The following is a 19,193-nucleotide window of genomic DNA, read 5'->3' as shown; positions in this document are numbered from 1 at the left end:
TGTAGAGCAAAGCCCTGGAGTCAAGCCAGCAGTGTCTGTGTGCCATGTACATAAAGGAGTGTGTGTACTTGTGTTGGTCGAGTTTGATTATTTACGTGTGTATGAGAGTGTGTATGACAGGAGAGACACTGAGGTTAATCTCATTAGGCCAGGCGTGATGGAGAGAGGAATAGACAGAAAGAGCGCGGGGGGAAGGAACAACAGAAGGCTTGAACAGGATGGATGGATAGATTAGGGAAGAAAGAGGGATCTAAAATTAAAGTGTTCTTTAGGGAGACTCCAAGTGAGAAGACCGGCTGTGCTCTCATGAAACACCCACACATGCAAACACACCAAGCTTCCCACGCATTCTGAACACACACTGGATGCTCAAATATTGGCAAGTACACACATGATGCGCATATGTGCGCATATAGGAAAGTTGCCCAGCACACACTAATTATGAACTTGGCAAGAGTATGAAGTGACATACACAGGTTCTCTTTCTATAGCACAAAACACACACACACACGCACACACGCACCTTTTTACTGACTGAAGCCGATTATAATGACTACAGACTAACCCCAAACTCTAACCATTGAATTTTTAGAATTACAAAAAAAGAACACTTTGTTTCACATTAATTTACTTTATTAATAATTTTACCCTTGAGGACATCACCAAAGGGAGGTTGTCAGATTTATACAACTTCCAGGGAGACACAGTTACCAAATATATACTTTACATACTGCCAGGACAAAACTTGCCATCCATAAAATGCTGTCTAACCTGATGGGTTAGTCTACAAACTCTGAATGTCAAGCCAATGAAATTTGGGCCTTTAATTCTCAGCTACTTCACAGTTAAGCTGTAATTTTGAATATGATAACTAGTCAAAAGATAAACACACACAGCAATACTCTGAGATTATTTAGACAGTGAGTGTGTGTGTGTGTGCATGACCCATTCATTGTTCAGCAGGTTTAGTCAGACAGCGTTGGTGTGTGTGTTCGTATGTGAATATTTTGAGCCTACAGTGCAGAGTGGCCCACCCAGTCCTCTCTGGCTCACTGTATCGCACTATTAAAAGGCTTCTGTGATATTTCAGGAACTCTGGATGTAGTTTGTAGTGGGGACCGAAATAAACATGACGCTGCAGTTCATTGTCACATTTTCCCATGTTGCATATTTAGCCTGGATTTAGCATACCCACACTCACAAAGTACTGTTCATACAGTACAAACTCAGATGTACACTTCTACCTGTCAAATCAGCATCTAGCACCACCTCTCAACCTTCTGAAGGGTTTAGCACCATTGGTTGATCATCTCAGCTGACTCTGCGGTTGTGGATCACTGTAGAGACAGAGACACAAAGAGGTAGTGATCAGTGCTTTGAGTTTATGCTCATTTGTTTTCCTAATCTGCTTGTACATTGGCTTTATTCCATCCAATCGGCACAAGCACAGCAAAACAGCCAGGCTTTGCAGCTGTGCCATCACTAACCTGTGACAGACCAGGTGTCGAAAGCGACCAGGGGGGAGGGGGGATGGAGGGAGGTGGGGGATTGAACTCTGTGGTAGGGACGTTTACGAACTGAAATACATGGGAGTTTTACAGTTTTCATTGATCAAAACTCGCTTGTATTTTTCTCAATTTATAATAGGCCTAAATTCACTTACTGTAGTTTTGCCATCTTTTTAAGAGGCTTTTTGTTTTTTGTTAACGTATTTTTCACGTCGTCTTTAAGTTTTTTATGGTACTCTAAAAGTACTTCAAAGTATACCATGGTACATATCCAATAAATATTGGTACATGTCCAAGGAGAAAAAAAGATAAAATCGCTTTACAGAGGGATTGCACTCACAAGAAGTAAATCCTAGCTAATAATTTTTTTTTTTTACAACTGAGCATAACTAATATATAAATCTATATAATATATATATATATATATATATATATATATATATATATATATTACACATATACACACACACTATATTGCCAAAAGTATTCGCTCACCCATCCAAATAATTGAATTCAGGTGTTCCAATCACTTCCATGGCCACAGGTATATAAAATGAAGCACCTAGGCATGCAGACTGCTTCTACAAACATTTGTGAAAGAATGGGCCGCTCTCAGGAGCTCAGTGAATTCCAGCGTGGTACTGTGATAGGATGCCACCTGTGCAACAAGTCCAGTTGTGAAATTTCTTCACTACTAAATATTCCACAGTCAACTGTCAGTGGTATTACAACAAAGTGGAAGTGATTGGGAATGACAGCAACTCAGCCACGAAGTGGTAGGCCACGTAAAATGACAAAGCGGGGTCAGCGGATGCTGAGGCGCATAGTGCCAACTTTCTGCAGAGTCAATCACTACAGACCTCCAAAGTTCATGTGGCCTTCAGATTAGCTCAAGAACAGTGCGTAGGGAGCTTCATGGAATGGGTTTCCATGGCCGAGCAGCTGCATCCAAGCCATACATCACCAAGTGCAATGCAAAGCGTCGGATGCAGTGGTGTAAAGCACGCCGCCACTGGACTCTAGAGCAGTGGAGACGCGTTCTCTGGAGTGACGAATCACGCTTCTCCATCTGGCAATCTGATGGATGAGTCTGGGTTTGGCGGTTGCCAGGAGAACGGTACTTGTCTGACTGCATTGTGCCAACTGTGAAGTTTGGTGGAGGGGGGATTATGGTGTGGGGTTGTTTTTCAGGAGCTGGGCTTGGCCCCTTAGTTCCAGTGAAAGGAACTCTGAATGCTTCAGCATACCAAGAGATTTTGGACAATTCCATGCTCCCAACTTTGTGGGAACAGTTTGGGGATGGCCCCTTCCTGTTCCAACATGACTGCGCACCAGTGCACAAAGCAAGGTCCATAAAGACATGGATGAGCGAGTTTGGTGTGGAAGAACATGACTGGCCTGCACAGAGTCCTGACCTCAACCCGATAGAGCACCTTTGGGATGAATTAGAGCGAAGACTGCGAGCCAGGCCTTCTCGTCCAACATCAGTGTCTAACCTCACAAATGCGCTTCTGGAAGAATGGTCAAAAATTCCCATAAACACACTCCTAAACCTTGTGGAAAGCCTTCCCAGAAGAGTTGAAGCTGTTATAGCTGCAAAGGGTGGGCCGATGTCATATTAAACCCTATGGATTAGGAATGGGATGTCACTTAAGTTCATATGCGTCTAAAGGCAGATGAGCGAATACTTTTGGCAATATAGTGTGTATATATATCTATCTCTCTAGCTATATATAATATATATATTTTTATATATTTGGGCTGGGGGAAAAATCAATTTGGTTACAATTTGTGAATCTTGAGCCAAACGATTTCTCCCCGATGAAAAATATTTATTTTAATTTAATAATAATAATAAAAATAAAATAAATTAAAAAAAAATGATTTTCTTAATGCTACAAAAATTAATAGTTAAATCTAGGAAGCTTTATTCTTCCACATGAACAAATTTTCTCCGAGAAGTTTTGTCTCTTTAATTCTTTTGTTTAGTCCTTAATGCACGCTGCTACAGCCATGAAAGTGCCGTTTGTTCATTGTCAGACGTCAAAATCCTCTGATGTGATCAATGTTCCTGTTATTATGCATAATCCAAAAGTTTATTTGAGAGGTGCTGTGGAGAGTATTTGTCAGAGGTCATTCTGCAGATTCTGTCTGACATGGCTTTAATAAATAGTTTAGCTGTAAAAGGCTTATCAAACTGTTGGATGCCGTAAACTACATGTCAGCGCCCCCCGCAATATTTTTATCTAACAGCCAGGGTATTCATGCGCAGTGGCGGGTAATTTTGAACATTTACCCGTCGCTGTTGACAAGAAATGCTGCTAGACACAAAGACGCGTGCTTGAAGAAACACATCGGATTACAATTTGAAGAACAGACAAAAGAAATGGGCGATGCATGTTTGATTTGCTTTTGTTCAGAAGTTCATTTGCACCGACGTGCGCAGTGCCATCGTGTCTCGTGGAACACACAAATGGTGAATTCTCACTTTTTTTCCGGTCAGTCATCTGGGAGCAGTTTGTAAGAATAGTGTTGTCTATGAGAACACTGCTCAGATGATCTCCGGATGCAAATGCAGATGCAGATAACATGCAGCGACATTGTGACAACAGGTGAATTGTCATGTGTCATTCAGTACAGCCGCAGAAATGGTTCTTGAACAATTTGACTCTTTAGCCTCCATTTGTATGATGCAAAATTATCATTATGATAATAGTAATAGCCTATGGTAATATAAGTTTTATATTTTATATTCTAAAATAACAAAATTAGTTTGGTAAGTTAAAATTATGTTTATTTATTTGTTGAATACAAATGGACATAATGCAGCCTTATACATGGGTTCCTTTGCACTAACTAGTCGCCTAGCTCAGACAATGCACTGACTGGTCCATTGGTAGTTTTACACATCCCTACTTTTTACCTGCAAATTACAGAATATATTACAGAGTAAAACAATTGCCATTTCAGACACAACTGTTCTTCAATATACATTTCTTTCTGAGAAATAGGACTTAAAGATTTTTTAAAATCTTTTTATGAAGTTTTTACATCAAATCACAATACATACAGAATCAGCTAGGAAATATCGTTGTAATATCGAATCAGGAGGTCTGTGGCAATTCCCAGCCCTAGTGTGTGTGTGTGTGTGTATATATAATATATATATATATATATATATAGTTGAAGTCAGAAGTTTACATACACCTTAGCCAAATACATTTAAACTCAGTTTTTCACAATTCCTGACATTTAATCGTAGAAAACATTCCCTGTCTTGGGTCAGTTAGGATCACTACTTTATTTTAAGAATGTGAAATATCAGAATAATAGTAGAGAGAATTATTTATTTCAGCATCACATTCCCAGTGGGTCAGAAGTTTACGTATACTTTGTTAGTATTTGATAGCATTGCCTTTAAATTGTTTAACTTGGGTCAAACATTTTGGGTAGCCTTCCACAAGCTTCTCACAATAAGTTGCTGAATTTTGGCCCATTCCTCTAAACAGATTTGGTGTAACTGAGGGTACGTTTATACGACAACGATGTACTAAAAACGGAAAAGTTTTTCCTTTTGTACGCAAAACCTTTCAAAAACGCTGACGACAATGTTGTCAAAACAATCCCCGTTCACACGGATCCGCGAAAACGACTAAAAACACTGTATTTTGCATGCCAGGCCAGTAGTTGGCAATGTCATTTTGTAAAGAACCACAGAGCGGTGAATACAAACAATGAAGATGGCGAAAGCATCGAGCAATTTTGTCTGGACGGACGATGAGGTTGCTTTATTACTACAATTGCTTTGCTGGAGAAGCGTCAATAAACTCAAAATCTTGAACAGCACAAACACAGTCCTGTAGTCCGCCGCTGTAGTTTTGATTGTCTCGCGTGTTGTTTTGAAGTACTCGCGTGCATGCCTATAGACTGAACACGTAATACGCATGACGTCATCGTTTACACAAATTCACATTTTTGTATGTTTACACGGATCTTTGTCCCCATTTGCACTTGCAAACTGTAGTCTGGCTTTTTTATGGCGGTTTTGGAGCAGTGGCTTCTTCCTTGATGAGCAGCCTTTCAGGTTCTATCAATATAGGACTCGTTTTACTGTGGATATAGATACTTGTCTTCCTGTTTCCTCCAGCATCTTCACAAGGTTCGTTGCTGTTGTTCTGGGATTGATTTGCACTTTTCACACCAAACTACGTTCATCTCTAGGAGACAGAATGCGTCTCTTTCCTGAGCGGTACTATTGTTTGTACAGATGAACGTGGTACCTTCAGGCATTTGGAAATTGCTCCCAATGATGAACCAGACTTGTGGAGGTTCACAATTTTTTTTTTTCTGAGGTCTTGGCTGATTTCTTTTTATTTTCCCATGATGTCAAGCAAAGAGGCACCGAGTTTGAAGGTAGGCCTTAAAATACATCCACAGGTACACCTCCAATTGACTCCTATCAGAAGCTAATTTGCTATTTGCCTGAAGGCTTGACATCATTTTCTAGAATTTTCACTTCTGACCCACTGGAATTGTGATATAGTCAATTAAAAGTGAAACAATCTGTCTGTAAAAAAATCTTCAATACAGAAATTGACTATGCTATAAATTAAGATTTTAAGAATTTTCCAGGCCCTGGTAATGATTATGACTGACATTTTCCATGTTTTCTATGACTGTGGAAACCCTGACCATGGTACATGTCCAAAAACCCATAGAATTACATGTCATGAGGCTCTTGACCTGCATAAGCAGCTACTATATATTCATATGCTACTACATAACAGGCATAGTTAACAGTCTATTTTTAATTTTTAAGACAACAAGAGAAAGTAAATCAAAAGGAAAGTCCCTCGACCATCTAAATCACTGGGAACTCTTGGGTGGTGATAAGGGCAACAGTGAGAGGAAATCCATGATACTGTCTCTCTCACACACACACACAATGGTGAGAGTTATTGTGAGGAGGTCTCTGAATAAACACAAGCCTGGATCTCATAGAGAAGTATCGGTGTGGAAAGCCAGCTATCACACATGAAAACTGTAGTGCGGGAAAAACACTTTCCATGAGAGATAAAGGGTGCCGGGAGGGTTCCAGAAACTGACTGTGTGTTTTAGGTTAAAAGAAATGGTTGTATGAGTGTTTTTATAAATACATGTTTGTTACATGTGTTTCTAGCTGAGAAGAAATAAAATTTGTTTCCATAGTTGCATAAAACAAAGAAGCACATGCACACGGTCAACTGCCATGAGTATGGACCTGACTTGCATAATTTAAGACATTGAAAAATATGAAAAACTGAGACCATTTCATACTATATGCACTATAATACTGCTGCAGCCTTGATTTTAAGAGAACATGTTATGCATTTCTAGTAATGTGGGAAAAAATACAGCATATCGAAACTGACTTAACTGATTTAATTTTAAATGAAACATTTATTGAATGAGAAATCGAAACACCAGGTCTACTAAACAGCTATGATCAGTGTCTATATCTGCTGTCTAACTGGGGAACTCCCATGAGTCAGCCATGGAAAGGGCTTACCCCACAACCTAGACTCCGCCCCCCTCTCTCACACACTCTTTACGGTCAGGTGATTGGTGGCGCCCACCTTAGTGACAGCATTGGGAATTTCTGAAAGTGTGCCGTCATCGATATTTGCCATGGTGTCTTGTTTTGGATGCATAAACATGGTGTACTATAAAATTACAGTGGGGTTTCCCCCCCCCATTTCACCAAAGTGGGGAATCGAAACTCACCGATGTTGATCAAACAGAAGAGGATAGTTGGCCTGCGGTGGCGTTGATTATAAGAGTGAACGTTGCTGTGTGGTTATTGGTGTATTGCAAGGCGTTGCATCTGCATTTGCTTTCATGCTACAGTTAACGAGAACTGTTTTCTAGAAATATCACATGTATTTAGACAACAAATATCTAATAACATCAGTAACAAAAACACAATTGTTACAAGTCTGGAGGGCCAATCATTTTAAATCACTTTTGATTGAAGAATTTAACTTTGATGACATCATAATTAGAAAATCCCCCATTCACTCCCACGCCACCCCTCAGGTTGATAAAAATCCCCATGACAGCAAACAACTATTCCAGTCACTAGCTTGGTCATCACAGTTACCAGATCAGCCCAAAAACACCAAACCAAATGAAGGCCACGTCCGTGGGCATCTCCCACTAACCCTCTCCAATCAAACAAACAAAAACTACTGTGTCAACTATCCAAGTGTAAAGCTGGATGGAGCAAACAGTACCCCTATAAGAGATCAAAGATAACACTTTCACATCTGAAGTGATTGAGGTTATGATTTGCTTTTCAATTAAATGGACACACAGATCAATATGGGCACTACCCCAAATCAGGTCTCACACTAGGAGATTATTTTAAAATATTGCTATTGGTCATGTGAGTGATGTCATCCCAAAACATGACAGCATTTTCTCACCAGCGATTCCTGCCATGAAGTCCCAGGAAACAGCTAAATGCATGAGAACGTGGAAGGGAATGAGAGATGGAATGGAATCAAGGAATAGCACTGTACACTTGGAAACCATAAGAGGGTAAAACAGATTGGAGACAAAGAAAGGTAGTGGTGAGAGAAGCAGGTGAAATAGGAGTGCTGGAATGTTCCTTGGTGAGCAAAGGGGTCCGATGGAAGGGCCTGTGGGCGAGCTTTCACATTTGGCCATTACATAACCCACATCAGATAGAGATCACACACACAGGCACACACAATCACAAGGAAATAACATGTCACAGTGAGATTATGCCTGTTCCCTTCCCTCTCTGCCTCTGCCAATGATGCAAGGTTAAGTCATCACGATGGCATTGCTGCTTTCAAAGCCCACATTTGTAGCCTCCACAAAAACCCACACCCACATGCAGCAGAGTGATCCTCCTCATCCAGAGAGTGAGTTCAGTTCAGGACACAAGCAAGTGCTCATTTCTGTCTGATTCTCTGCCCGCCCGAGCCCCCACTGCAGACTTTGATGCCTGCGAGTAACTTGGCAACAACCTTTTCAACACTGTTCAAGCTCCTGTTCTCTGGTTGCTAGACAGCACAGATATATTCATCTGGATGAAGCAGCTTAAGATAAGAGCTAATATCACTAGTAGTGATGTGATACTGACATTCAATAAACACCAAAAGGTTTGTAACCATATTCCTTCTATCTGCACATTGTGTGTTCAGGTGACTGTATAGTTGTATTTCTGGTGTCAGCTGTTAATGAATAAATATGTTATTCAATATTGTTCAATCAGGGAACATAAGCAGTGTATAGGTACACTCAGAAAATTTAGACTGTATATGTCCCATTCAATACGGATCCTCATGTGACCCTAATAATCAAAATACTCAACACCATTCATCAGTGCAAAAAGCAACGACAAGATCAGCAACGTTATTCAGAGTGATCTGAATTTTGAATTCATGACTCAGTCACGGTATGAGTCAACTCAAAGAGAAACATGATGCTTTTCTTAGTAATTTGTGGCAATGTCCTATTAAGAGTAAATAACCAGTGTCTGGTGCTGTCACTATGGTGAGCACTGCTGAGAAAACAGGCTGAGTCATTACCTTGAACAAGGTGCATTACTGACACTGATGTTAATTATAAAAGAAGCTTTAGGTCACTTAGGCTATGTTCACACAGTCAGTGTTTGGGATTGACACATTTACATACAGGTGTGAGTGTCCTGTTCATACAACAGCTTTCAGTTGTGTTTTGAATGCAGCCTGTATGAATGAACAACCAAAATCAAGCCTGTATTCTAACAGCTGTCACAATAGTGACAGTGACTTAAGTAAATATCAAAGATGGCAGCATCTATATCACCAGCATGTTTTATCACAATTGAGGGTGTATTATTAAATTAACGAGTCTAATCGCGGCGCGAGTTTATCCATCAGATCATAATTAACCAACAGTGGCTTTAAATGCTTTTTAACCGAGTTCAGAGGGCAGCATTTGTGTTGCGCTGCTGGCACCGACGAGTAGCTTCGGTGGGAGACAGCGGCTGGATCTTCAGACTACATTTTTTGTAAAAATGGCCTTGTATCCCAGCTTAACATGCAGTCTTCTATAAAAAAAAAAAAAAAAGTGCCTTGTAGTGTGGCGGGGTGAGTAAGAGACAGACACAGTGGGAGTGGCGTCAGGCATCGGAGAGTCATTTATGTTAAATAATAATCAACATAAAATGTTCAAAAGGTGGAATAAATTGTCTTCAGGGGAAAGTGTCCAAAAGAAATGAGGAATCTGGTGTCTTCGCGGTGAGATGGGGAGTGTACCTATATGCTTTTTGTAGGTAGGGGAGTGCCCATGGGGTGATCCAGGACATGGGCAGGGTCTGGCGGTTTGACACACTCCCCTGCTAGGGTCCGGGGCATGAGGGGCGGCGGGTTTTGTGGCAGTCTTACCAGGGGCCACTGTGTGTGAGGGAAAGGGCGACACAGTTGCAACCCGTGTGGTCGTCCCAGGCGACACATTTAACTAGCACGGGGTTTCTGGGGGAATGGGTCCGGCTGCACATTTAACTCCGCCGGTACCCTCCCCGCTCTGCTCCTGGACCTGCCAGTTTGTGCACAAAAGTAGACAGAAGGGATAGAGATGGGGCTTTGATGTCATGAGGGAGGTGCAGGTTTTTCTGCCACAGCACATTAACTTCACTGTGTAGCAAACTGCGAGACTATCAAAACATTCCTGTTTGTTTGAGCAACCTGTCCTGTCCAACCCGTCACAGCAACATTGGCTTGATCAGTCGTCTGAGTTTAAAGCAGGGCTATCTGTTTTTATAACCATTGGAAAACGAGGGGATATTTCTGGAATCCGTTTCAAACAGTGCTTATTTTTGCCATTTAGTTTGTTGACACAAGTGGCACAGAAATTACACATTTCACACTTAAAGAGATGAAACCTTGAAGTTTGGATGTCTTGATATCTCCACCTGGACTTTTGTGTTTGTCTGTGAATGTGCCAACATGTGACAAAGAAAGCAGAACAGATTGAGGCAAGCTACAGTAAGACAGGAAGTTATCGTCAGAGCAACAGGAAGAGGGCCTCTCAAAAGAGGGGAGGGAGAGTGTGCCTTAAAGGGACTGAGGGGAATGATGTAACATCCTGTGGAACATTGTTTTGAATGTATGTATTTATGAATGGCCTATCGACTGAATACAAGAATTGATCAGGTGTCTGGTTTCTATCAGGTGTCTTATGATCTCAGTCTGTCTGTGTTATATCCATATTTCTGTCAGGCAACTTGAGTATCAATCCTTTTGAGAAGTAGAGTAAAACTTTTAAGGAACAGGAAAGTTACTGGTGTGCCCATATGTTACAAAACACACACAACCCAACCACACATTCCAAATGGCAAAAAGCTGAAAGACGAAGTGCTGAGCGTTAATGTCAGTGACACAATGGGCGAATATTGTCTGCTAGACATGAAAGTCTGGATTGTGTCTACACGGCCATCTGTGAGAACTTGAATGTGTTTAGTTTCACACAGTCTGTACAAATGTGTCACTGTGTCATGTCAGGAAATATGAGTTTGGTCATTCATCCAAACATTATGAATACGAAGTACCAGAAATTATCACTCTCTGTAGCCATCAAAGCACCTTACATCATCATTACTGGAACATCTGAACCTTGAACATCTGTGTTTGCTTCATTAGCCCCCAAAAGTCCCCTCCTACATTCGTACTCATTTCCCAGAACCCAGTGCATTAGACACAAACACAAAGATAAAATTATACGTTATTAGTTAGAAAAAGGATAAAAACACAAACAAGCTGGGTCTTGGTTGCATGGCAACAGGTTGTCTGATGCTCACAAAAGTTGGAGAGGGATGTGAGAGACCTTGGTCGAAAACAAGTCTGGCAATGGAATTGCAAACATTCCAAACACTCCGATCAAAATATGAAATAGACGACAAGTTGTTGACCATAAATAGATGAAGAATTTGAACTTTAAGGTTGAATTGTGAAATAAAGATCAAGTGATTGTGTGCTCATGTTGCGATGCTGGAAAACAATCCCTCCTCAGTCGTGTCATCTCCCCCCACATTATGAAGCATGTCAGCGATCTGTGTCTTACATCCCGCTCACTCCATCCAAAAAAACAAAAAACGATTCAGAGAAACATGACTGATCTTTTTTGTTTTCCACACTCTCACTCCCTCACTCTAGTTTCATGACCCCTCCCCATTTTTTACTAACTCTCTCTTTTCCTCTCACTCTTGTTTTCTGCCAAAGTGTGAGATAACACAGACTGGCGAGGTGACAAAGGAAAAAATAAGCCCATCAGAGAGGAAAAAATTCTGTATCAGATGGTATGAAACTCCTTTTCCTTTCATGTTGTCTCTGGTTAAACACCATCTATGGCATTAAATACAACTCCACATGAATAACACACACTCATACATACCAACACAGAAGCACTTTCACTCACAAAATTCCTATTAATACTTCACTTTCTTTTTCTTTGACCACAAAAAGTCCAGCCCTATACACACACTCTCCACATGGGAAAAACACCCACATGCAACTGTTAGAGCTCAATGGAATGAACAAGGAGTCTCTAACAGCCAACACAATTTTTTCATCATCAGGCAAGTCCTGAAATACCAGTATAACTGCACACATACGCACACTTGCAAGCCTGGCTCATTGTCATCATCACTCTCAAAGGCTAACATGATAAGCGTACAGTGAGTAAGCACTCCTATAAGCCCACTGACCTATGATTCACCCTCATTATTTCCTCCTAGTCACACACACACACACACACACACACACACACACACACAGTGTTCTCCCTTCTCTCCACCTGTTAGGACCAAATTCACACACCTCCACAGTTACCACACACACAAACACACACCCTCCTGTCTGTTCTATCATCAAATGAATGTACATACTCACCATTCACACACGTTTACCTAGCTAACCAAGCGGGGACATGCCATTGACTAATATAGTTTTTTTTTTAGTTTTTTTTATTTATAATTACCATTTACTTTATTTAAAAAAGAATTATATACTATTATTTATTAATCTATTAACATTTGTACTCTATGAGGACATCCCCAAAGAAAAGTTTTGTCAGATTAGCAATATAACAGTAACAGAATGACTGCATAATCACCAACATTCTTTTTCATTTCTTTCTTTAGCTTCTACACTTTTATGTCGTCACAATAAAGGGCGTGACGTTCCATTCATTCTCGGATTCAGAGAGAAGGCGGGTGATTCAAAACACTATCTGATCTGAGGAAGACTGATTCGAAGCATCTGCCAATATTTACGACCCACAACTTCAAAGAGAAACAAACGCGGCCTCTCTGTTTTCACGTCAGTCGTGCTAACTGATCGGAAGTCGATCTTCAAAGGGATCTTCCTGCCCCTCATACACCCCATATTTACTTCCACGGGTGTTTATGGTGGCTCATAAAATGTAGTGTCCTGACTCGCCCCCCACTAACGCGCTCGCGCAACCTACACAGTCAGTCACCTTTATTCACGGTCATTTTAAAATGCCGCCGATTATGTTTCTTGAGCAAATATCTTTTCCCGTCTGTTATAGAGAAATTTCCCCTGTATGTTCCCTAACCCAGACACCGGAATATGTTCAAAAAGCACACACACGCAAACACCGAGAGAGACAGATAAAAAAAAAAAAACACCCCACCACCAGTCTAGGATGCAGTCTTGTTGTAATAGAAAACGATGCAAATGATTTCCTTTCAGACAGTCGCATTTAGCTGAGTGCAGGCTGAAGCAATCCATTCAACTGAGACTCCCAGCTCGGCCAGTCCCCACAGAGGAGCCCTGCCCACTCGTGTCAAACAAAGAGCAGCGGATCGCACTGCCTGTGTGAGACAGACACATATGCGCACACACACACACACACACACACACTAAGCGGTCTCGAGATGCGCTTTTAAAAGTTGGAAAAAGTTTTTTTTAAGGGGCGTTACACCGAACGCGTTCTACTCATGTCTAGCTTGACACGCCGCCTTAAAACCGCAACGCCCGTGGCGCTAGACGCGACGCAATGGAGACGTCCATCTGCAGAATGTGTGTGTTTATATATATATATATATATATATATATATATATATATATATATATATCTGCAGAATGAGTAACTTGACATTTACAGTGAAATTAAAAACAAAGCTGGCGGAACTTTCTATGTGAATGTCTTTGTTTGACACTGTAGGCAGGGCTCAAATGCGGGGATGGGCCGAGCCGGGGCAATTTACACAGTGAACCCAGCCCCCTTTCCTCCTACCGACACACGTGGGGCCGAGATTCTACAAACATCAATAACACTTTCTGCCTTTAACATCCATTTGAAACACACATTAAAATGCGTTACACAATAAAACACCCAGCCCAAGAGTTACACTATGCCTTGTCCTAATATTATACATGTAAAAGATAAAAAGTTCACGCTTTGTATTGGTGGGTAGTAATGAGTTAACTCGAGTGGGGAATGAGTTCTGATCGTCACCCGTTACTACAAGACTGTTGCCACGCTGTAATAAGGACCGTAATTACATTCAGTCACGACCAACACTCAATTATGAAGTAGTCACGAGTTTACCAGAGGGGTAATAATGATGAGACCGGTTCAAAACGGGACAGCTGACTTACCTCCAGTTGTGAAACTCGTCCCGCGAGACCAGCTGGCGTCTCCTGCAGTCCTGGATCCCAAAAGTTAGACAGGATCTGTTGGAGAATAAACGAGGACATCTTTTAGTTTCCGTACATCTGATTCGAGAAGTCCGTTGTGGGTCACAAGAAAGGTGTCAAAGGGGAAAATCATTTAATCATGGGTGATCACATATAGCGCTTGAATTACAAGGCGGCGCTTTTGTTATAAACGCTGCCCGAATGAAATGTAACGCTGTCTGGAACAAAAAACATGGGCTGAAACACGAACGTGGGACTAAAATTCCCTTAAATACCGGTGGATGTCGCCAGCTCAGTGCATCCGCAACTTCTCCAGCGCGTGCAGAGGAATATACCAGTCCAACCCGGCTGAACAACAATAATCCACAAAACCGTCTGTTTTCGTAGATCCTCCGGTCTCAACGCCAAAAGTAGTCTGTTCTGCTTCTCCGCAGAGGGTGTGTTGCTGATATGTAATGTTGTCGTTGTGTTAGTCTTCTCTCTCTGTCTGTCTGTAACGAACACAGAGGATCGAGTTGCTCTGAGCGGTTCTGGTTTTTTTTAAAGGGACACACAGCTCCGGCTGTGCGCGTAACCGCTCACAGGAACACGCGCGCAACCGCTCACAGGAACACGCGCGCGTGCTCTCACGTCACAGCGCCGCCTCTCAGACCTGACGTCAGCGCACGGCCCGGAATTCCCTGACAGCGCAGACTGGTGAGTCTCCGCCTGATGCCTTATTTAAAGCGAACTCGTGACTGTCCTGCTCGCTCAGCCACCTGGTACGGCAGTTCCGCCTCCCAACTAGTAATAATAAGTCTGAACACGACTATCACGCATCATTCTAAAAAAAAATATATTATTCCATAAAAACGCTAAGCCCCAGACTCCCTCTCCTCAGTCATTCCAGTGATGACATAAAAAGCTCTATGCCATAAATAGTCATGGGACATGCTATTCAGTGGAGGATAATAATAATTTTGTATGTTATATAGCACCTTACCAAAAAGCTCATGGTCATTTTATAGTGTTGGCTATATGCTGTTCATAAAACAAATTAAAATGGAGAGATTACAAATTTCAACAACAACATCAAAGTAGATCAGATAGATTAGATCTATAGTAAGATAGACTTAACTGAAATGAACCCAAAAATGAAAATTCTCACTTTTACTCACCCTCATGCCATTCCAGGTGTATAACTTTCAATCCTCTGTAGAACAAAGATGAAGATTTAAAGAAGAATATTTCGGCTCTGTTGGTCCTCACAATGCAAGTGGATGGGGACATGAACTTTGAAGCTCCAAAAATCACATAAAGGCAGCATAAAAGTAATCCATACATCTCCAGTGGTAAAATCCATGTCTTCTGAAGTGATATGATAGGTGTGAGTGAGAAACAGATCATTAGTTAAGTCCTTTTTTTAACTATAAATTCTCCTCTCTGCCCTGTAAGTGGTGATATGCTCGAAGAATGCGAATCGCCGAAAACAAAAGAAGAACTCTTAGGAGAGAAGAGTGCTTAGGAGGGCTAGTGAAAGAGTACATTTATCGTAAAAAAGGACTTAAATATTGATCTGTTTCTCAACCACACTTATCATATCGTGTCTGAACACATGGATATAACCACTGGAGTCATATGGATTACTTTTATGCTGCCTTTATGTGCTTTTTGGAGCTACAAAGTTCTGGCCACCATTCACTAGCATTGTATGGACTTACAGAGCTGAAATACTCTTCTAAAAAATCTTCATTTGTGTCCAGGAGAAGAAAGAAAATCATACACATCCGGGATGGCATGAGGGTGAGTAAATGATGAGAGAATCTTCATTTTTGGGTGAACTATTCCTTTAATATGAATTGAAAAAAAATAGGGTGGCTTCAACAAGGTTAATTCGGGACATGAAATTTAACCTAGTTTTGAAGCTGAGAACAAACTCATTTCAAAGACAATGATGAGAGCAGTGGATGGGCCAGACAAGTGCCGTAAATCACAGAGTAAAAATAGAACGGACGCAACAGATGAACCAAAAAATGCTGAACCAAAAAAAAAAAAAAAAAGATAGGGAAATGGTGGATGAGATATTTTAAATGAAAGTGGAAGGACTTATTCAACTTATTGAATAGTATCACAATTGTAAAATTTTATAGAAACCAATGGCATCTGCCATGTCTGAATCAGGATGTTTCTTGACGGAGTGTGAGGACAGCATGGTATGTCCATTTAATGGCAAACAGACGCTGTGTGCGTGTGTGATCAACACGTTATATTTAGCAAGGTTACGTCAGTAGCAGCGAGACACAACAGGCCGGCCAAACCACGGGAGTGTGTCACGGGAACTGGGCTTCTTGGATAGCGGCGGAAGGACATCTCATACACACACAAACACACACACACACACACACAGGACATGCGCTGCTGAGCACAACTCCTACCAAAAACAGGCAACCATGGACAACAGCAGATGTGCAAATGCCTTCTTAGGGAAAGAGTGAACAGAGAACTACTACAATAATTTATTTTGAAGCAATCCTTGTTGCATTCCAACTAAAGCACTGCATCTCTGCTGTCCAGAACTGTGAGTGTGTTAATGTGTGGTGGGACTCATAATAATGAATCCCTTTGATCTCCCGGTCACACACAAACATTCAGTGTGCTTATGTGTGCCACATGCACAAAACATTACACTAACATACTGCTATTACACAGCGTTTGAGCATATATGTGCATGTTTCTGAGCATTAGTTTGTGTTTTTGCAAGCTTTATTTTTGAGGGCGAGCTTGTAGATGTGATTGCTGGGCTCTGGCCTGATAAACAGAGGAGTGAGCTAAGTCTTCTAAAAGACTGTTCTCACACACCAGCTAAATATACCAGCATTCCCATGAGCACAGCAGAATGCAGATCTCTCTCTCTCTCTCTCTCACCCACACGTTGGTGCAGCTATCCTTATGAGGGCTCTCCATAGACATAATGATTTTTATCCTGTATGAACTATAGATTCGTTTGTATGAATTTGCACGATTTCATCACGTGCAAATGCCCGGATGTGTAATGCTGAAGTAAACGTGAGTTCTGTGGGCGAGGTGTTAAGGACTTGCTTTTTAATATTATGCCCTTACCCAAACCCCTTATCTAAACCTAACTGATCAGTAGAGTGTGTAAACATGACAGGAAGCTGTTGTGTGTGACAGAAGCAAGTAATCCTCGCGTATTAGATGAAAACAATGTCCAGCGACACCACTGGCTGTAGTGAAGGTCGTACGATATCATACGAATTAGCCAAATTTTGAAAAATCGTACCAATCCTTACGATTTTGCTGTGAGACTGTGTTGCATTGATGGTTCATTAATGGGGTGAACACCCATCTCTGCCCACATGACTCTCACACACACATACGTGCACGCACGCACGCACACAGTATGAATTACACTCTACACTAGTCACTTTATTTTGAAACTGAATGCCCCACACATGTAGTACTAGGGTATTATTTGAAGTACTTTGTAGTACCATGTAAATACCATGGCATTTGACTATGGTAATTATTTAATGCCATGGTTTGTTTCAAAATACCATCTGATACCATCAGTGTACCAGAGTGCCACTACCGTACAGGAAATTTACTCATCCTAATGGTAGCTTGATACTTCAGTTTTAACTCACATATTCTCCACCCTCTCTCTGTCTGTCTCTCTCTCCAAGACTGTAGCTTGAGGGGAACATTTAAAGCACTGCTCATAAATACCACCATTCTCCATCTAGTATGACTGGAAAAACAACAGCAATTTTTGGGTTAGATAAAGTAGGTTTATTTGTTTATTGGTGGCTGTAAAACAGAAGTGGTTAGAACGCCTGACATATGACCTTCATGTCAAAAGGTCGCACCCCTGCAGGGAGACAGCTGCTCTGACTCCGAGTTTTAAGTCAGTCCTGCAGTAACAACTATAAAAATTCAACACATGTGGGGCAGGCAATGAACCCCATTACACCACCTTAAAATCCAAACAATGTGTACATTTTTTAAATTCCTTTTTAGTGGTGCTCCCAAAGGAAAGCATCACTACTACTACCACTTAGCGGTTCCTTTATGTGCTCTAAAGAACAAAATCATCACTTCCGGAGAAATTGTATCCACTGTGACTCTTTTATTAATAAAATACTCATGGTTTAGAGCATGCAGACAAAACACTAAAGAACTTGTCTCATGTCTTGGAGCGACAGTGCATCACACAGTTCTGGGAGTACTACAGTGCATCCGAAAAGTATTCACAGCGCTTCACTTTTTCCACATTTTGTTATGTTACAGCCTTATTCCAAAATGGATTAAATTCATTATTTTCCTCAAAATTCTACAAACAATACCCAATAATGACAACGTGAAAGAAGTTTGTTTGAAATCTTTGCAAATTTATTAAAATTAAAAAACGAAAAAAATCACATGTACATATGTATTCACAGCCTTTGCCATGACACTCAAAATTGAGCTCAGGTGCATCCTGTTTCCACTGATCATCCTTGAGATGTTTCTACAACTTGATTGGAGTCCACCTGTGATAAATTCAGCTGATTGGACATGATTTGGAAAGGCACACACCTCTCTATATAAGGTCCCACAGTTAACAGTGCATGTCAGAGCACAAACCAAGCCATGAAGTCCAAGGAATTGTCTGTAGACCTCCGAGACAGGATTGTATAGAGGCACAGATCTGGGGAAGGGTACAGACAAATTTCTGCAGCATTGAAGGTCCCAATGAGCACAGTGGCCTCCATCATCCATAAATGGAAGAAGTTTGGAACCACCAGGACTCTTCCTAGAGCTGGCCACCCGGCCAAACTGAGCGATCGGGGGAGAAGGGCCTTAGTCAGGGAGGTGACCAAGAACCCGATGGTCACTCTGACAGAGCTCCAGCATTTCTCTGTGGAGAGAGGAGAACCTTCAAGAAGAACTACCATCTCTGTAGCACTCCACCAATCAGGCCTGTATGGTA

General features: G+C 41.3%; 1 protein-coding gene across 5 annotated transcripts in view; it reads right to left on the bottom strand.

The window, feature by feature from the left end:
- The window catches only part of LOC127446745 (lysine-specific demethylase 6B-like), a 152,661-nt gene that overhangs the window by 13,276 nt on the left and 120,192 nt on the right, over positions 1-19,193 (bottom strand). For 2 of the 5 annotated variants that reach the window (XM_051707916.1, XM_051707944.1), the window contains 2 exons: positions 14,186-14,260; positions 1,245-1,337 (listed from right to left, as the gene is read on the bottom strand). The gene's annotated coding sequence lies outside the window, so the exon portion shown is untranslated. Of the gene's footprint in view, positions 1-1,244; positions 1,338-14,185; positions 14,261-14,499; positions 14,774-19,193 lie in introns of those variants that run through there. The other 3 variants (XM_051707935.1, XM_051707950.1, XM_051707924.1) reach the window with 2 other exon arrangements.

This window comes from Myxocyprinus asiaticus, chromosome 1 (genome assembly GCF_019703515.2).
Source record: "Myxocyprinus asiaticus isolate MX2 ecotype Aquarium Trade chromosome 1, UBuf_Myxa_2, whole genome shotgun sequence".
In the NCBI taxonomy this organism is placed as follows: Eukaryota; Metazoa; Chordata; class Actinopteri; order Cypriniformes; family Catostomidae; genus Myxocyprinus; species Myxocyprinus asiaticus.
Note: the sequence above shows the minus strand (reverse complement) of the source record. Positions and strands in the feature narration are given on the sequence as shown.